Below are 16,511 nucleotides of genomic sequence, written 5' to 3' on the forward strand. Positions count from 1 at the left end.
AGTGGGCACTGATGAGGTGGCACTGATGGGCACTGATAAGTGGCGCTGATAGGTGGCACTGAAGGGCACTTAGAGGTGGCACTGATAGGCAGCAGTGATAGGAAGCACTGATAGGCACTGATAGGTGGCACTCATGGGCACTGATAGACACTGATATGGGGCTCTGATGGGCATGGATAAGCGGCACTGATATGTGACACTGATGAGGCGTTGCTGATTGACAGTACTAATGGTCACTGATAGGTGGCACTGGTGGGCACTGTTTGGCAGCACTGGTAGGCACTGATTGGCAGCACTGGTAGGCACTGGTTGGCAGCATTGGTGGGCACTGACTGGCAGCATTGGTGGGCACACATTGGCAGCTCTGTGGGCACTGTTTGGACTGCACTGATAATCAGGACACTGATTATCAGTGCACATGCCCCTAACTCTTCTTCTCTTCTCACGCTGTGAGCATCAAGGTGAGAAAATCAGATAACCACCTTGTGTTTACATCATGTGAACAGCTGTCATTGACGAATAGCTGAACATGTGGTAAAGGGCTGCTGTGATTGGCCCTTTCCCCCGATCTGTGATCAGCTGAGTCTATAGGACTCAGCGATTACAGAGCTCGCCGCCCACCCACTGCAGGGAACGTGTGGGCAGCACGATCACCGGAGTACATCCATGGAAGGCAGCTTGCGCTAGCGGAAAGTGGTAAATTAAAGTGGAAGTTCAGCCAAAAACTCCAAATCTTCTGGCAGCCACATTCTAACATTAATTTGTATACTTTTTCTCCAGTCCGGTCTCAAGTGGCGGATGCTATGTGGATGAGACAGCCGACAATGGCTGGGAAATGACTGGAAAGTGACGTCACCCATAGGCCGCGTACACACGGGCGGACTGTTCGTCCAACTTTGTCCGCTGAACAGTGTTTCAGCGGACAGTCCGCTCGTGTGTGGGCTTCAGCGGACAGTTTCAGCGGACAGTCTGACGAACAAAGTTTTTCGGAATTTCCGTAAGACTGTCTGCTGAAACTTGGTTTGAGCGAACAGTCCGCTCGTGTGTAGGCTTGTTCGGCAAACTAAGTCTCGCGCATGCTCAGAAAGAATTTACACGGCGAAGGTTGCATTGCAGTGTATCGGACGCCGAATTTCTCGTCCCGTCGTACGTGCCGTTCACGTCATCGCGCAAGTTTTCAGCGGACTGTTCGTTCGTCGTGTGTGGTCAAGTCCCCTCATGCAAATTTTGAACGGACTGTTTGTCAAACTGTTTGACGAACCTAGTTGGGCGGACAGTCCGCCCGTGTGTACGCGGCCATAGAGTTACTATGGAGCTACCATTGTCGGCTGCCCCTCCTGCACCCGCCTACCCAGAGAACCACCACTGACAGCTAAGTGTGGGAGTGCAGCTGCATAAAAGGTATGTAGGATCAATATTTGCTTTACAGGGTTGGATACTAGATTGATCTTAGAATGTGGCCCCCAATATATTGATACAGGCCATACATGGGTAGAATTCCAAACTAATTTTATTTAGAAAACCAGAAAACTTGTGTTTTTTGTGATGATGCCGCCATTGATTTTGCAATTTGACAAACCAAGCCTTCGGTTTTTCACCTCATGTTGCTACAGAAAAGAATTTTCATGGCCGGGAATCTTTTTTTCTTCCCAGGAATTTTCTTTTCTTTCCAGGAATTTTCTTTTCTTTCAGGGAATTTCCTTTTCTTGTGCTCATGCGCATTTCTTTTTATATTTTTCACATGATTCTCTTATCATTGATTATAAAATCATTCATTTTTAAAAAAATTTACAATGTGAACTATCACTTAAATTTGATGGTTGCTAGATATGTGCACTACTGAAAGATTTGTTCATTTTTGTTTCATTCATTTATTTATTTATTTTTCATTTTTTGGGTCATTCGTTATGATCAAAATTTCTTTATTTCGAATAAATTTCAACTTCAGAAAAATTTGAATTTGTTATTTTCTATTCGTTTAGATGAAGTATTCATAAATTTGTAAATCCGAAAATTCTAAAATAATAACTATTAAATATTAACTAATAACTATAATAAAATCTGAAATTTGAAAATTCTGCAATTCTGAAATTCGAAAACTCTGAAATTCGAAAATATGTTTTGTTTTTCGTTTTTTCATTCGTTATGATCGAAATTAGTTATTTCTAAAAAATTAATAACTTCAGAAAAATTTGAATTTGTTATGTTCTATTAGATACAATATTTGGAAATTAGTAAATTCGTAAATACGAAAATTTGAAAATTGGAAATAATAACTAACTAATAATAACTATTAACTAATAACTATAATACATTTTGAAATTTTGAAAATCAAAAATTCTGAAATTTGAAAATTCTGAAATGTGAAAATTGGAAAACCCAGTCTCAAGTCTTTTGCAGGCTCTAAGGCCGTGTACACACGGCCGGACTTTTCGACAGCAAAGGTCTGACGGAATAAATCCACCAGACTATTTGATCACGTGTGGGCTTCATCAGACCTTTGCTGTCGAAAAATCAGACGGACTTTAGATTTAGAAAATGTTTCAATTTTTTCCGACGATTTGTCTGTATGCTAGTCCGTGGACGAAAACCAATGCTAGGGCAGCTATTGGCTACTAGCTATGAACTTCCTTATTCTAGTCCGGTCGTACGTCATCACGTTTGAATCTGTCAGAATTTGGTGTGATTGTGTATGTCCAAGTCCGTTCGTTCCGAAAGTCAGTCGGAACTCGTCGGGAAGACCGTCGGACCTAGTCTGCCGGAAACGGAAAGTTCAGTCGTGTGTATGCGGCATAACAGGTTTTCTTCTAAAGCCCCATACACACTATCAGATTTTTCTGCTGATTTTTTATATAATATATATATATATAATATGAGGTCGGACCTTAGAAGTTTCAATTTGTATGCAATCAGACAGGCCCTTGCACTACATGGCTTTGATAAATCTGAAGACAAAAATCAGCAGAAAATCTGATGTATGGGGCTTAAGATTGCCCTGTATTTGGCCCCATCCATCTTCCCATCAACTCTGACCAGCTTCCCTGTCCCTGCTGAAGAAAAGCATCCCCACCATATGATGCTGCCATCACCATGTTTCACAGTGGGGATAGTGTGTTCAGGGTGATGTGCAGTTTTAGTCTTCCACCACACATAGCGTTTTGCTTTTATAAGCCAAAAAGTAAATTTTTGGTGGTGTCATCTGACCAGAGCACCTTCCCCCACATGGCTTCTCACAAACTGCAAACAGGACTTCTTATGTCTCTCTTTCAACAATGACTTTCTGCTTGCCATTTTTTCATAAAGACCAGATTTGGGGAGTGCACGACTAATAGTTGTCCTGTGGACAGATTCTCCCACCTGAGTTGTGGATCTCTGCAGCTCCTCCAGAGTTACCATGGGCCTCTTGGCTGCTTCTCTGATGAATGCTCCCCTTGCCCGGCCTTTCAGTTTAGGTGGATGGCCATGTCTTGGTAGGTTTGCAGTTGTGCCATACTGGAGGCCAGCTTTAGGCCCCATTAACTTTTGAGCACATGGAGTCATGGACAGAGTTGAGTGACTCTGTCCACAATTCCAGAATCGTAGCAAAACACACAACGCACTTGCGTTGACAATATTTCTTATTGGCACCCTCAAATGTTTTGTGATTTTGCCCTGATTGTAACGCGAGAGAAAGCATGAAAATTGTAGCAAATCGAGTGACGACAAACGCGTGTGGTCAGTGCCATAATTTGGTACACGAGCTTCTTTGGCGTATTTTTGGAGCAAAAGAAGGCCTATTTAAAATAGTGCCTCTCCAAAAAAATGCAGAAAAAAAAACGCAAGAAGCGTGATGTGGCAGTTCACAGGTGTGCTTCATAAAGACCATAAAGACCTCTATAAAGACCTTTGCTGTTCCATACATCAGGGCCCTTTTACACTGGTGTGCATAAAAGCGCGGTATGCATTCTGCAAAAACACATATCACGCTTTTAACGTGTTTTGAATGTGTTTTTTGGTGTGTTTTTCTGGACTTGTGTCTCCCAGCATGCACCTGAGGAACTTGGACTTGAGCAGGGCTGGATCTGGCCTATCTGATCTGGGGGTGCAGTAAAACAGTCAGTGGGCATAATGTCAACACTGTGTGTGAGTCACTGATATTTCAATGTCAACTCAATACATGGGAAACACTATTAAACAGAACCTGTGCCCCCATATATCAAATGTCCCTATCAGAGTCCCCCTTTATATCATGACTACTCATGAAGAGTGCCCCATGACATTAGGTTTCCGCATCAGACTGCTCCTATACATCAGGTGCCCCCATTAAGAGTGCCCCCTTATATCAGGTGTCCCAATCAGAGTGGCCCCCTACATCAGGTGTTCCCATCAGAGTCCCCCCTTACATTAGGTATCTTCATCAGAGTGGCCCCTTACATCATGTGTCCCCATCAGAGTCCCCCTCTTTCATCACATGTCCCCATCAGAGTGGCTCCTTACATCAGGTGCCCCCATCAAGAGTGCCCCCATACATCAGCTGTCTCCATCAGAGTCCCCCTTATATCAGGTATCCCCATCAGAGTGGCCCCTTACATCAGGTGTCTCCAGCAGAGTCTCCTTAGATCAAGTGTCCCCATCAGAGTGGACCCTTACATCAGGTGTCCCCATCAGAGTAGCCCCTTACATTAGGTGTCCCCATCAGAGTTGCCCCTTATGTCAGATGTCCACATCAGTGTTCCCCCTACATCAGCTGTCCCCATCAGAGTGCCCCTTACATCAGGTGTTCACATCAGAGTGGCCCCTTACATCAGGTGTCCCCATCAAGAGTGCCCCATACATCAGGTGTCTCCATCAGAGTCCCCCTTACATCAGGTGTCCCCATCAGAGTCCCCCTTACATCAGGTGTTTACATCAGAGTGGCCCCTTACATCAGATGTCCCCATCAGATTCCCCCTTACATCAGAGTAGCCCCTTACATCATGTGTCCCCATCAGAGTGGCACCTTACATCAGGTGTCCCTGTCAGAGTGCCCCCTTACATCAGGTGTTAAATGTACTAGCAGATTTAACCATTTCAATACCGGCCACTTGTACCCCCTTCCTGCCCAGGCCGATTTTCAGCTTTCTGCGCTGTCGTGCTTTGAACGGCAATTGCGCAGTCACGCAACAATGTACTCAAACAACGTTTTTATAATTTTTTTGAGACATTAAATTAAGTGAGTTTGTTCCCTTCCGTGGCTACTGGGCACCTAAGCCTTAGCTGTGCCACACTCTGAGGAATACACGTATTGAGATTCCAGGCGGAGACATAGTGGACTTTATAGGCACATAAGTAAAACTTAACAATTTCATGATCTATATTAAAATTTGTTTGTTTATTATTTAATGATAGAAAAAAAAAAAAAAAAAAGATTCTAAAAATACTTTTAGCCACAATGTGGATCCCCTACAGGATAAAGTGTCATAAAGTGCATGCTGCAAACATGTAGTACATCAACGTATACCAATCCTCTAAAAATATTGGGGTACCACTAGTCCTCAAATATTTCACTCTACATGTTTCGTGGCATAGTAATCGCTTCTTCAGGAGCTTTAGCAAACCTATTTAAATCATCAATGTATACCAATCATCCATGTATACTAATTCTTCAAAATATTGGGGTACCACTAGTCCTCAAATGTTTCGTGTCATAGTAGTCACTTCTTCAGGAGCTTTAGCAAATCTATTTAAATCATCAGTGTATACCAATCATCAATGTATACTAATCCTCACAATATTGGGTTACCGATAGTCCTCAAATGTTTTGTTCTACATGTTTCGCGGCATAGTAGTCGCTTCTTCAGGAGCTTTAGCAAACCTATTTAAATAAAAACATATATTTATTAAAACATATAATAATAAACCAAGATATAGTAAAACAGGTATATGCACCATAATATTGTTTTCCACATCCCAAATACTCACCTCTATGGCGAACACCATCAGTTTTCTGCACCAACCCCATGGCCAGAAGGAAACCCCCCGACAGATGGAGCTTTCTTTTGGTGACATTTAATCACCACTAGGTTTTGTATTTCTTTTTCATTTTTAGCTTAAAAAAAATAAAAAAGACCAAAAATGTTGGAAAAAAAAGTTATGCTGTTATAACATTTTGTAAATAAGTAATTTTTCTCCTTCACTGATGTGCACTGATGAGGCTGCATTGATGGCACTAATAGGCAGCACTGATGGGCACTGATATGCAGCACTGATGGGCACTGAGAGGTGGCATTGATAGGCACTGATGGGCACAGATAGGCAGCACTCATAGGCACTGATAAGAATAACTGATGGGCACTGATAGATGGCACTGATATGCCCCGTACACACAGTTGGACATTCGGACCACAAAATCTGTATGATTTTTCCGATGGATTTTGATGGAAACTTGTCTTGCATACACACGGTTGCACAAAGTTGTCGGAAAATCCGATCTTTCGGAGAGCGAGGTGATGTACAAAACGTACAACGGGACTACGTAGAGGCCAGTAACCAATAGCTTTCGTCTCCAATTTTTTTTCGGAGCATGCGTGGCACTTTGTGTGTCGGAATTATCTACACATGATTGGAAAAAGTCTGATTGGATTTTGTTGTTGGAAAATTTTACATCCAGCACTCAAACTTTCACTGGTGGGCACTGATGGGCATCACTGGTGGGCACTAACAGGCATTACAGATGGGGAAGATCTCCACTTTGAGGAAAGCCACATATCAGATCTCCTCTCCTCATGTGCTGTCAGTGTGAGGAGAGGAATGCCGATAACTGTCATTTCCTATTTACACTGTGATCAGCAGTGATTGGACACAGCTTATAACATGGTAAAGAGCCTCCGTCGTCGGCTCTTTACTGAGATCAGTGATTCGGTGTGTACAAGGGACATACCGCACCCCAGGGACTCGCTCGAGTGGCCCATTCTGAAGGACGTCATATGAAGTCCCGTCGGATTGGTAAAGCTCCCATCTGGCCACCATTCTGCCTTTAGGCTGGGCTGGAAGATGTTAATTACATTGAAGCCAAACTCCGGGTCACACTTTATAATCAGTTACAACAAACAGCTTTATTTCTCTTTTGGGATCAAGATTTTACATAAATAAAAAAAAGCTGATCATTGTAAGCACCCCTGTCAGTGTTAAATAATGTATCTCATCCCTGTAACTGCAAGAGAGCTTGTTCTGTTGAAAAAAAACTTACTGGCCAGATCAACAGGTGAAAAAAAAAAAGGAGAAATAGAATAAATGTTTTGCTTTTGTGTTTAATACTGCTTTAATATTACCGGACTTGAATTAATCTTTATTGCCTTTTTTTTTTTTTCCTGGTTAATGACACTTTAGAAACCCATGCATTTTTGTCCATGGAAATGGGACCACCCCTGCATTTGTTTTTTTGGGGGGTGGAATGCAAATTTAAAAAAATAAAAATGTAATTGGAATAACGTTTAAAACAGAAGAACATGAAATATTTCCACCGAACCGCACCATTCTAATAACATTTCAGCGATGGAAAAGTGACAGGACCGATCGGCTTTCTCAATGCTTGTATGAGTTGCGTCTTTTGCATTGTCATTTGCATCATATAGTCAAATATTCCTAAACTTAGTAAGCCAAAAAATAACTCTTTGGATCAGTCACATACTACTGTATAGTCATTTCAGCCGTTCAAATAATTGAAGAGCTGGATAATTATATAGACTGATAAAGTAACCTACAAACAAGTCTTTAATCACTTGCCTACCAGGCACTAACACCCCTTCCTGCCCAGGTTATTTTTCAGCTTTCAGAGCTGTCGTACTTTGAATGTCAATTGCACGGTCGTGCTACACTGTACCCAGACACATTTTTTATAATTTTCTTCACACAAATAGAACTTTATTGTGGTGGTATTTAACCACTTGCTTACTGGGCACTTAAACCCCCCTCCTGCCCAGACCAATTTTCAGCTTTCAGCGCTGATGCACTTTGAATGACAATTGCGCGGGCATACAACACTGTACTCTAATGAAATTTTTATAATTTTCTTTCCCACAAATAGAGCTTACTTTTGGTGGTATTTAATTACAGCTGGGAGTTTTATTTTTTGCTAAACAAACAAAAAAAGATGCAAAAAAATAAATAAAAAATCATGTTTCATAGTTTGTTATAAAATTTTGCAAACAGGTCATTTTTCTCCTTCATTGAAATGCGCTGATGAGGCGGCACTGGTGGGCACTGATAGGCGGCACTGGTGGGCACTGATAGGCTGCACTGGTGGGCACTGATAGGCACAGTTAAGGCGACACTAATAGGCACAGATAAGGTGGCACCGATAGGCACAGATAAGGCAGTACTGATTGACACAGATAAGGCAGCACTGATGGGCAAAGATGGGCACAGATAAGATGGCACTGATAGGTGGCACTGATGGGTGGCACGGATGGGTGGCATGGATGGGTGGCACTAAGGGGCACTGATAGGTACCACTGATAGATGGGACTGATGGGCACTGATAGGTGGCACTGATAGGTGGCTCTGATAGGTGGCACTGCTGGGCACTGATGGGCGGCACTGATGGGCACTGGTAGATGACACTGATGGGCACGGATATGTGGCACTGATGTGCAGCAATGTTGTTGAGGCAGATTGTGGGCACTGATAGGTGGCACTGTGGGCACTGATGTATGGCACTGTGGGCACTGATGTATGGCACTATGGGCACTGATGGGTGGCACTGCTGGGTGGCACTTTTTTAGTATCTGGGTGGTACTGGCAGGGGGCAGGTGGGCACTGATAAGCTGACCCTGATCGGGACTGATATCTCGATCTCGGCCGCCTTTGATCGGCATTTTTTTCTCTCCTAGCGCTGTCAGCGCGAGGAGGAAAAATAGCCGATTACGGCTCTGTTTTGTCACATGATCAGCTGCCATTGACTGAAGCTGATCACGTGGTAAGGGGTCGGGATCGAACCCTTGCTCGGATCCGTGATCAGACGAGTCTCATAGACTCGCCGATTACAGAGCGCGCCGCGCGTGCCCCTCAGGGTGCGCGCAGGCCACTTGTGCACGGGACGATGTCAATAGACGTAGTCCCGGCAAAGCAGGTCCCCGCTGTAGCCGTCATTCAGCTATAGCGCAGATCTCTAGTGGTTAATTATTGCTGGGTTTTTTACAAAAAAAGACCAAAATTTGGGGAAAAAAACGTTTTTCACTTTTTTTCTGTCAGTAAATTTTGTAACTAAGTAATTTATTTGCCTTCACTGATGTGCGCTGATGAGGCGGCACTGATGGGCATTGATAGGCTGAACTGATGGGCACCGATTAGGTGGCACTGATGGGGAGACACTAATATGCCACACTTATGGGCATTGATATGTGGCACCGATGAGCACCGATAAGTGGCACTGATGGGCAGTGTTAGGTGGCACTTATGGGCACTAATAGGCAGCACTGGTGGGCAGTGATAGGCGGCACGGATTGGTGGCACTGGTGGGCACTGATAGGCAGCACGGATAGGCGGTACTGATGGGCACTGATGGGAATTGAAGGATGGCACTGATGGGTGACACTAATGGGCATTGTTGATGGGCATTGATTGACAGCAGTGATGGACATTGATGGGGCACACTAATTGCCAGCACTGACTGGCATTGCTAATGGACACTGTTTGGTGGCACTTGTGGGCAGTGGTGAGTACTGATTGCTGCCACTGGTGGGCACTGATAGCTGGCATTGATGGGCAATGGTGGGCACTGATTTGTGACACTGTATGGCAATATTGTAATCAGGGCACTGATGATCAGTGCCCTGATTACATTCCTAGATGTCTCCCTGCGTGGAGATGCCGCTGATCGGCTCTCCTCGCCACACACTGTGTCAATGTGAGGCGAGGAGAGCCGATTACCACCAGTTCTTTGTTTACATGTGACCGGCTGTGATTAGACACAGCCGATCACATGGTTAAAGAGCTGCGGACGTGGCTCTTTACAGAGATCGGGGTCGTGGGGTGTCCTATCAACACGGCGTGACCGTGCCCCAGAAAGAGGGCCACACCGCTCCGCCGACCATCTGTAAATTTACAGACAGCCTGTAAATTGAATCCATTTACATCCTGTCCATAACTGTCCATTACGAATTAGTGGCTGTCTATAAGAATAAGGCCAGAGGCTGGCTTTGGAACTAGGGTTGCCACCTGTCCAGGATTCTCCCAGACAGTTTGGGTTTTGAATCATGTGTCCGGGTTTCAGTCCACCTGAAACCCAGAGAAATTATTCAGACCAGTCTATGGCTCCCCAAGTAACCGAGATAGTCATACACAAATCTGTTGCCGCTGCGGGCAGCTGTTTGGGGGCCGGTTTCACTGAAGGGTGGGGTGAATGTCAACAAGGGCAATTTGGCCACACCCACTGGCACGCTCTGTGCACTACATTACTACTCCCCTTGGGGCACCAAAATGTGTCCCAGGTCTTTTATAAGCCTATAGTGTTTACTGAAAAAAAAAAAAAAAAACCCATGCCACAAAAGTGTTCAGGTTTGGCTTGAAGAAAAGGTGGCAACCCTATTTGGATTTCTTTAATCACATGACTCCCAGTCCAATTCTGACATTTCTCTCAAAAATGTAAAAATGGGTATTTTTTTGCTAGAAATTTAATTAGAACCCACGAACGTTAGATATTTATTCTTTTAACCACTAGCGGAACGCAATACAGCCAAATGATGACACGCTCTGTGATTTTTGTGTCCTTTGGGCCAATCACAGCTCTTTGCCACCTGATCAGCTGTGTCCAAACATGGCTGATCAGTGGCGGTGTGGCCATAAGGGCGCACGGCGCCGCCCCCTCTCTCCAGCCACCCCTCTATGCCCAATGGATAGATTCATGCATTGCAATGAATCTATCCATGGCCGCCGCTGCCACCCCCTATTCAGGCATCCAGCCTCTTTTCGGGCACCAGATGCCTGAATTACAGTGGTGGGGTATTTTTTTGAAGCACCTGATTACAACCATAGGCTCTAATAGGCGTCAAAAAAGATAAACAGCAAGTGCCATGCTTGGCGCTCGCAGTTCACTCAGCTGTGTTAGGAAAGCAAATGAATATTCCCTTTCCTAACACTGAACCGCCTCTCTGCCAATCAGGTGGTCAGGTCTTTTACCCATCACCTGATTAGCTGAAATGATAGGCGCCGCTATTGGGTGCCTATCAGGAGGAGAGAGCAGGAGTTGAGGATGGCAGGAGACACATGAAGGACCCCGCTTGTCGCCGTCACCCGCTGCCCCACCAAGAGAGGGTAAGAGCTGGGCAGACAGCGAGTGGGCGTGGGCCACACTGGTGGCATTCAAGGGCACACTGGCAGCATTTGATGGGCACACAGGCAGCATTTGATGGGCACACTAGCAGCATTTGATGGCACAGTGGCAGCATTTGATGGGCACAGTGGCAGTGTTTGTTGGGCACAATGGTAGTGTTTGACACAGTGGCAGTGTTTGATGGGCACAATGGCAGTGTTTGATAGGCACAATGGCAGCATTTGATGGCACAGTGGCTACAATTGATGGGTACAGTGGCTACAATTGATGGGCACAGTGGCTACAATTGATGGGCACAGTGACAACCATTGACGGTACAGTGGCTGCGTTAGATTTTTTTTTCAAATTCTTTTGTGCACCCCCCCCCCGAAAAAAAAATTTTTGAGCACCAGTCGCCACTGCAGCTGATCATGATGTAAACACACTTGTCGGTTATCGGAATTCCTTTCCACATGCGGTCACAGCAGAGGTAATAACTGAAGAAAAGTAATGTACGGTAATGTACGGTTGTTAGGTGGAGTCAGGATAGGCTTCACTGAAGAGAAATATTTTCAGGGATAACCTAAAAGTGGATAGAGTTGAAACGGGGCTGTCTTTAATATTGATTGGACCCTGGGCAAAACCCCCATGCAGTTTCGCTCTCCACCTGCTCCTAGACATACAATAAATAACAGCTAGACTCAAAATCAGTTTACTAAATCAGATCAGGCAGCTATTGTGATTGGTTACAGTGTATCATTACCGCTCACTGACTGGTTGCTAAAGGTTACAGCACACATTATGGCTCACTGATTAGTTGTTAGAGGTTTTAGCACATGATTTTTGCTAGTTGATTGGTTGCTAGAGATTACTGTGGATTTGACCTCAGGGGGCATGATATACATATCAATGCTGCCGGCCGCCGCTATTTACATAAGGCAAAGCTGGGTAGCATTAGTAGGCGAAATTCAAATTGAGATACTGGGACACAGCACAGGACTAAAACCTTGAGGGATGAGTAAATTTAAACCAGTATAGTTGGCAAATATGAAGCAGCTGCTTTGGGCCCCACAACAATGACAGGGCCCAGGGCAGCTGCCCCTTTTGCACTGCCTTAAAGACGACCCTGAGTTGGAGATAGCCAGACATATTGGGGTAGGGAATTCGCCCATCCCTAATCGGGAGGTCAATTTTGTTGGTATTTCGAGTCTAGGTTAGTGATGTAGCTGGGGGCAGAGTTGTGGATGGCTTTGTAAGTTCTTGTTAGAATTTAGAATTTCATTTGTTGGGTGAGCAGACGCTAACTGGTTTGTAAGGTGAATGAGTCTGGCAGCAGCATTCATGATGGACTGAAGAGGAGATAACCCATTTAACCACTTGCCTACCTGGCCAATTCTGACATTTCTCTCCTACATGTAAAATCACAAACCCCCAAACATTATATGTGGGGTTTTTTTTAGTTTTTTTTTAGCAGAGACCCTAGAGAAGAAACTTTTTATCTAGCACGGCATTTGTGCAGCAATTTTTCAAATGTGTTTTTATGCATTACAAAAAAAAACCAAAAAAACATAAAGTTAGCCATTTTTTTTTTGCATAATGTGAAAGATGATGTTACGCCGAGTAAATAGATACCTAACATGTCACACTTCAAAATTGCACGTGCTCGTGGAATGGCGCCAAATTTTGGTACTTAAAAATCCCAATAGGTAACGCTGTACATTTTTTATTACTAGTTACATGTTTTACGTTACAGAGGAGGTCTGGGGCTAGAATTATTGCTCTCGCTCTAACGTTCGCAGCATCGTTTTATTGTTAATTATACACTTTCTTTTTACGACTTTTATTTTGATCACTTTTATTCCTATTACAAGGAATGTAAACATCCCTTGTAATAGATATAAGCATGACAGGTCCTCTTTACAATGAGATATGGGGTCAATAATTCCCCAGATCTCACCTCTAGGCTGGGAAGCTTGAAATGAGAAAAAAAAAACAAAAAAAAAAAACAATATCAGCGAGGAGGCGCCATTTTTTCAAATTCAAAGGCCAGGCGTGACATCATAACATCGCCCGGCCTCCGAACTATCACCATAGAAACTCCAGGAACCATCTGCTCCGCTGAAAATCTCTATCATCAGCATCCTGCGCCAGTGGTTCCTTCCTTCGACTCACCGATGGCAGGGTTGAGTCAGTAGAAGAACCAGAGGGTGGCGAGAGGGGGTGGACATCCCTTCTCGCCACCTGTAAGAATGATCCAGTGGCTGAAAAGCTGCTATGATCATTCTTATGGTGTAGGGAATTGCCGTCGCTAAAAGAAGATATCTGAATGATGTCTGTAGCTGCAAGCATCATTCAGATATCATGGCTCAAACCTGACTACGGGAGACGCATGGCAATTAATTTTAATGGAGGTAGCAAAAGAGAAAGTGACATACCCTAAAATTCTTGACAAAATGTTACCATACTGTTCCATTTGATTGCTTTAGTTTTAATTGCCTAGCATGTTGGCAGGTGGTACAGGGGGCATTATGAATGTAGCTAAAATGTTTGCTTTTGATGCATCTCTGTGAAAGAATCCGAGAAGTTGCACTTTCTGTTAAGAAATGTTTTTATTAGGAAAGAAAAGTGCAAACCAATCTGCTACCCCTGAAGTTCAATTAAACTTCTATTCAAAGATGGTGCCGGGCAGCGCAATTATGTTACTGTGCATGCACCGCCTGGCCGAGCGTATACAAGCTTTCCTGAGCCCGGCCGGCTTCAGAACGGTGCATGGTCGGCTTGCGGACATCTTTTTTAAGGGCACCAGTGCCCGTAATGGACTTTAACGGGCAGCCCGAAAAAGGGGGTAAATTTACGGGCTGCCCGTAAATATATGGGTGGTTGGCAACACTGGTACAATGGCATACATCAATCATAAAAATGGGTTAAATCCCACTCAAAATGTAAACCCTGAGGTATTCTGGTACTAAGAGAAAATATCCAGAATACTTCCGGCTTACACAGGATTTTGAACTTATCTCCTCCGCTACTTGGTGTGGTTATTTTCTCTATGCCCTGTATTTGTAGCAGGCTAGTGTCCCCACCATGGAAATGATTGAAGTGTCAGGCTTCATTAGTAGCTTGTTTCCTATCAATATTTCCAATGTGGTCATTTAAATGATCTCTCAGTCTTCTTGTAGTGCAACCCACATATTGAACCCTGCAAGTCTCACATGTGGTCAAATAGATCACATATCTCGTGTTGCAGTTGATAAAACTTTTTATATCATAAATTCTATTGCTAGATGTGGATTGAATTTTTTTCCTTTTACAACACGAGGACAGCACGGGCAATTATTAGAGCCACATTTGAAGATCCCCTTTAAAATCTGGCCAAATCCTAGCGGTGGAACCTGATCTAAACTCACTAGGTGACGGTGGCTCTTTACCACGTGATCAGCTGTGTCCAATCATGTCTGATCACGATGTAAACAGGAAAAGCCATTGATCGGCTTTTCCTCACTCGCGTCTGACAGACACGAGTAGAGGAGAGCCAATTGGCTGCTCCCCTAACAGGGGAGGGTCTGTGCTGATTGTTTATCAGCGCAGCCCCCCCTCGAATCCCACCCAGGACCACCATCATGCCTCCCAGGACCACCAGGATGACCATCCACACTGGACCACCAGGTATGCCCCCCTAGACCACCAGAGAAATGCAAATCTGTGCCAAGGCAGCTGCCAATCAATGCCCAGGCAGCTGCCAATCAATGCCCACTCACAATGCCTACCACTGCCAGTGCCACCAGGGATGCCTATCTGTGCTGCATATCAGTGCCGCGTATCAGTGCCCATCGGTGCCCACTCATTGGTGCCACCTCATCGGTGCCGCCTTATCAGTGCCCATCAGTGAAGGAGAAAACGTACTTATTTCCAAAATTTTATAACAAAAACAAAGCAAAACTTTTATTTTTTCAAAAATTTTGTATTTGTTTAGCAAAAAATAGAAACCACAGAAGTGATTAAATACCACCAAAATAAAGCTCTATTTGTGGGAACAAAATAACAAAAACTCTGTTTGGGTTTGGGCGCATGACCGCGCAATTGTCATTTAAACTTGGGCAGGAAGGGGGGTAAGTGCCTTGTACTGAAGTGGTTAAGGAAGGGGATCGCTGGGATACTGCTTTAAAACCACCTGACAAAACTTTAGCAAAAATATCATCCTCAAAGAGAATAGGTATATGGCGTTTCAAAATATTCCTGAATTTCCTAAATTCAAGACTAAAGGGGTTGAGAACACTGGAACACTAACATTACCTTGTCTAGACTTTTTGGCACACAAGAGTTTCTCCTTCTCTGTGCCCTCTGCAATATTAATAGTCCTATGAAGCATGTTCTCACCGTAGCCTCTCTTCAAAAATCTTTTACTCATACTGCTTTTTTCCTTTTGAAAATCCTCATCCTTACTGCATAGTCTACGCAGTCTTATGCCATGTACACAAGACCTGACTTTCCGGCAGACTAGGTCCGACGGTCTTCCCGACGGACTTTCTGAATGAACAGACTTGGCCACACACAATTACACCAAAGTCTGACGAATTCGACCGTGATGACGTACGACCGGACCAGAATAAGGAAGTTCATAGCCAGTAGCCAATAGCTGCCCTAGCGTCGGTTTTCGTCCATCGGACTAGCATACAGACGAATGGATTTTTCAACCGGACTAGAGTCCGTCAGAAAGATTTGAAACATGTTCTAAATATAAAGTCCATCTGATTTTTCGACAGCAAAGGTCCGATGAATCCCACACATGGTCGAAAAGTCCGGCTGTGTGTATGCGGCATTAGAAACCTTCCCACAGGAATGCCATGCTTAATATGAAAGGAATGTCCTGAGTCAGAAAAAGTAACGCATTACCAGAATTCGGTTTCCTATATATGCTTGACTGGACATGACCATCCCTACTGAAAAGCGTGACATCCATAACGAAATAGATTTACTGTTCATCTGCCCAGTAAACTGCATGTTCGGATGATTGACATTAAGATAATCCAAAAAAGGATCAAAATTACCTACAGTGCCTGAGCAAATGAACAAAAGGGGTTTCCATTCCCAAAAATGCGGTGCCTCTCCCACCAACCCATATACAGGTTGGCGAGAGATGGTGAAAGATGAGCTCCCATAGCTGCCCCGCACCTCTGGAGGTAGAAACCCCCCATCAAAAGAAAAAAAGTTATGCGTCAAAAAACAAAAACAACAAAAAAAC

The sequence above is a fragment of the Lithobates pipiens genome, unplaced genomic scaffold (assembly GCF_037356315.1).
Source record: "Lithobates pipiens isolate NorthernLeopardFrog02 unplaced genomic scaffold, aLitPip1_a1.2 Scaffold_18, whole genome shotgun sequence".
Taxonomy (NCBI): domain Eukaryota; kingdom Metazoa; phylum Chordata; class Amphibia; order Anura; family Ranidae; genus Lithobates; species Lithobates pipiens.